General features: G+C 47.0%; 1 non-coding gene across 1 annotated transcript; it reads right to left on the bottom strand.

The window, feature by feature from the left end:
* Nucleotides 1-207, bottom strand: LOC129403756 (small nucleolar RNA U3). The gene has a single exon (XR_008629431.1). It is a non-coding gene; the product is annotated as a small nucleolar RNA U3 (small nucleolar RNA).
* Nucleotides 208-4,937: the final 4,730 nt, after the last annotated feature.

The following is a 4,937-nucleotide window of genomic DNA, read 5'->3' on the forward strand; positions in this document are numbered from 1 at the left end:
ACCACTAAGACAGCATCCTCTCGCTCTCCTTCCAAAGGAAGAGAAGAACGATCATCAATGGTAAAAGGCAGTTCCAAAAGTAGCACCTAGAATCAGCTCCACACTCGGGAGAGGATACTCTGGTTCCTCCTTGTGGTTTGGGTGCTCTAGACGGTCAGAGAAACGTCTCTAGCAATGAACTATAGAAATGATCCCTGATGGGGGCTGGAGCGATAGCATAGTGGGTAGGGCGTTTGCCTTGCATGTGGCTGACCCGGGTTCGATTCCCAGCATCCACCAGGAGTAATTCCTGAGTGAAGAGCCAGGAGTAACCCCTGTGCATCGCCAGATGTGACCCAAAAAGAAAAAAAAAGAAATTATCCCTGAAAGTATAGTCCTGGATATATTATTTTTTTAAACATAATATTCCATTTCTTTCACTTGTGGATATATATATATAATTATATATATAATGGAGAGAAGAGCAGAGTTTGGAAGGCAAATGCAGAGCTAGAGTATACTCTGGGGTGTGGAGTCCTCTCCTTGGGGCCTGGGGAGCATATCCGCCAACCATGATGGCAATTCAGTGAGCAGAGATCGTAGGTTCTGTTTCACAGAAGAAATCTTGCCTCACTCCAGTATCAAATATCTTCACTGCCAAGTGGCCAAGGATCCCACAGCCCAAGAGAAAACAGTGTGATCATCTTAGGTCAAGTTTCAGCCCTGGGCCTGACTTCCCAAGCTCTCAGCTGCTAGGACCCTGATCCTCGTTCCATAGACCCCATAAAAAAGCCCTTCCAAAACAAGTGGTTTTTTAAAATTATTACCATTGGGGTTCTTTTTACTACCTTGAGGGCACAGCTGACTATACGCAGGTGACTATTTGATCACAAGCAATGTCTGTGCCTGCTGAATCCTCCTCCAGCTCCCAAAATAAATGTTTTAAAAGAAATACTTTTTCCTATAATCAAATCAAGGTTATAAATATTTGTAGAACTACCAGGTAAACAGATTCAAGAGGTAGATCTCCTTTCCTCTAGTCCTGCAACACCCTTGCCCCTAAGCTTGGGGTTTTAGATCTTGCCACTAAGATAAAGAAAACACACACATATGACCCTCTGTCACCCTCCATATTTGATTCTCCCAATACCCCTACCCCAGGTGTCTGTTACCAGGAGAAGCTGCTCTCAATTTCCAAAGTTGACAACTCTGAATTGGTGAAGTCAACATAATCACAGCTGGCCACAGGTCCTTCTGCAGCTGCTGGATCTTGTTCAGGGAGATGCCGTGCACCAGCTTGCTTGGGTCCACCTCAGCGTTCTCATGCCAGTTGATGAGAGCAGAGACCTTAAGTGCAAACTCCATGAACAGTTTCTCAGCCTAGAAAGCAGAGAGGAGGTGCCATTTCTCCAGCAGCACCTGGACATGAGTAACCAACCCCGAGGTCTGGGTCTCCAGGGTAGACATGCGGGAAGAGCTGGAGCCTGAGAGTTGGCATATGCGTTTGTAGGTGACGACTGCTGGGGCCAGTGATTATAAGATCCTCAGAGATCCCTTTCAATACCCTCTGTTTTTTATTCTAATCCACTCAGCCTGACACCCAGGAAACTTCAGGCCATAACTCTTCTAAATATGATTTTAAAATAAGCCTTTGAACAAAGGACACCCACACTCCTTGTCCACTGGACCATCTCCAGGGCCTCATCTGGCCGTAATGATCTAAGTAGGTTCTCCAGTATATTTCTTGGCCACCCGTGATGAGAGGCAGGAGCAGTGCCTGTTCAGGGCTCATCAACTTTCTCTTGCAGTCTCATCTTCTGTAGGGGTTCCAGTCTCTCCAGTCTGTAAGAGTCTGAGGATATCAGTGGTTTCTTCCAGTGCTCCATCAGGGCAGCTTGGCAGTCCTTCATGGACTTGTTCTAAGAGGCTGGCAACTTGTCCCTTAGGTCTGTTGTCTCAGACAACCTCTTTGGCTGGAAGTTCACAGGCTGGCATCTAGCATGTCCTGAAAAAGACCTACAGAAGTGCTGAGTGATGAAGAGCCAGGATCTAGGGTCAGGCACACCAGGGCTCTGAGCCCAGGAAAGCACAAGAAAGGGTTGCAGTGAAGATTGAGGAAAAGCAAACCCGCCTTAGCGCCAAGAAAGATAGTGGTCAGGATTGTGGCTACATCTAGGAAGATGCAGTTCAACTTACGCTAGGTGTGAAATTCTGGAGCATGACAATATACCACAACATCATCTGGTATTTAGCCTGTGACCTTGACAAATTTCCTTATGCCATATGCCACCCTGGATTATGATTGGGTGATGCTACCTGCATGCCCAGAAGTGTACAAAACAAGCCAGGCTCCCAACAGCCAGCACACATGCTGTTATGAACAGGTGCTGATCACGGAATCAAAACTGGGGATGTGCTACATACGGGTGGAGACCAATAGGGTAGCTGGTGTGTGACTACCTGTCCTGTGGAGAATGACTTTATTCATTGAGTAAACATGCAAGCACAATTCCTTGAAAGGGACTGGGAAGCATGTATGGAAGTTACCAGAGGGAAGGCAAGTGTGGGCTGCTTGGAGCCCTCCACAACAAACACATGCTTAAGAGACAGGCTGACTCTGCACAACACGGAGCATGACTGGTGCCATAACCATGAAGTAAACAAGCAGCAACCCTCCTCTGCCTGGACCTCTATTGGATGCTCCTCTAGATCCTGGAGCTGCACTGGGTCCAAGTTCCGGAGCTCACTGAATCTAAGATCCGGAGCTTCCTGGGTCCAAGTACCAAACCTCACTGGGTGCAAGACCCAGAACTCACTTGGTCCAAGTCCTGAAGCTGCTCTGGGTTCAAGACTCAGTGTTGGTCTGGGACAAAGTCCTGGAATTCACTTGGTTCCAGTCTCAGAGCTACTCTGGATCCAAATCTTATTGCATGATAAGGACTGAGTCTAAACTGTCTGGGGGTGGGGTGGTGGGGGGGGAAGGATCATCTTGCTGAACTCGGGACGCTGAGAGTGGAGCAGTTTGGGGATAGGAGGAAACTATGAAATCATCCATCCCAGGAGGGAAAGATAGAAGCTCCTAGGGTCCCACAGACAACAGTCCAGATACAGATCAAAGCGTAATGTGCTCGGCGAGGGGTGGGTGAGTTCTGGAAGCTCTCCAGGGGCTCTGAGCTTTTCTATTTTTTTGAAGAGTGAGTGTGAGGAAGGCAGCCAAGTCTGCTGCTTTGGTCTCAGATCGGCCTCCTTGGCTGCGGAGCAGAGAGAGCACATCCGGGAGGGGCTGCCACAATCCTGCTCGGGAGAATCATGTTTGCCCCAGAGTTGTGACCCTGGGGTAGAGCTTTGGCATCAGAGCAAAGCTCTGGGGCCTAGAAGGGGATTCTAAACAAGTGGCTCCTTTTTCAGGGCCCTCGTCTGACCCACTTTCTGACTCTCACATAAACACTCACCGACTCCCCTTGCATGCTCAGGAAAGTGGTATTGAGTCCATGTTTCTCTGTGTGTGAGAACGCATGTGCATGTACACATATACATACACATACATGCACTAGTATGTTTACCATTGTTTAGGTGTGATTATGTCCCAGAATGCTGGGGTGAACTGAGAACAAGGTGGAAGTTTCTCACCTCTAATAGTGAACTGAAAACCATGGAAGGTTCTTTAAGGGAATGCTCAGCGGTTTGGAAGCCCCAGAGCCTTACACTCTAAATCATCCAGGCATCCAGCCATCAGCCTTCCAACTGAAGTGCTGAGAGGCATAACTACCATCCAGCTGTAGTTTCCAGAACATTGTCTCCTGGGACAGGGTAAAGCCTTGGACCTCAGAGCCTGCATCTTCAGAGTAATATTGTTCTGACTGTCCCTCTGAACACAAGGTCCAAGAGGTGGATAAAGGGAACACTGAGTGCCCTGGAGGGTAAGGTGAGCAGGGATACTGGAAATGCTGTCACTCTTCTCAGAACGTGCCTCGCCCCCTAGGCCTAGTGGCTATCCGGGGATCTACACACGCCCCAGCTGACCTCTCCTCCCACATCTACAGGGTCTGACCATGTTTATCCATCCGGATGTGCCCTTCTAAAATGCACAAACCATCTTCGCTTCTGTATCTGTGGGTAACACTTAGGCAAACATGACTTCGTGAAAACAAAATAATGACTCTGAAGCTATAATCAAGGCTGATGTTCCTCACTGGAGGGATCCTAAGAAGTTCTTCTGACTCCTGTAGCACTTTATGGCTGAGGCCACTGATGAGATCTTCATTAACATTGTATTCCTATTAGGTAAGAGAAAGAGGGTCACCCAGGGTTCTGACTGCACAGCTACAAGCTACCAATTATTTGTACAGTTTTCCATCTTAAGCTATTCTAAGAAACCTGCCTTATCTGCATCTCAGATATCCCTTCCCTATTTGCTTGCTTAATTGTGTATGTTTCTCTGTGTATGTTTAAACATGGTAGATACAGGTCTAAAAATCAAACATAGGGACTGGAGTAATAGCACAGTGAGTAGGGTGTTTGCCTTGCACGCGGCCGACCTGGGTTTGATTCCCAGCATCCCATGTGGTCCCTCGAGCACTGCCAGGATTAATTCCTGAGTGCATGAGCCAGGAGTAACCCTCATGCATCGCTAGGTGTGACCCAAAATGCAAATAAATAAATAAATAAATAAATAAAATTTTTTTAAAAATCAAACATAAAAATGCATTGAGTCGATGGGTAGAGTCAATGTAATGTCTTTTTGCTCTCCACTTTCCACTTCTGGTTCAGAAACACTATCAGGTAAACTCTCGTTTCTTCCTCTTGTGTCTCTCAGAAAGAAAGCTACCCAAAGAGTGAGGGTTCAAGGAGGTGATTAGACTTGAGATCTCTTTAATTGGTTCTATAGTAATATTATTTTCTAAGCTAGAATTCTTACCTGTGAAACATTCGAATGTCATGAGCTCTGCCCAGCAGCT

The sequence above is a fragment of the Sorex araneus genome, chromosome 3, assembly GCF_027595985.1.
Source record: "Sorex araneus isolate mSorAra2 chromosome 3, mSorAra2.pri, whole genome shotgun sequence".
NCBI lineage: Eukaryota > Metazoa > Chordata > Mammalia > Eulipotyphla > Soricidae > Sorex > Sorex araneus.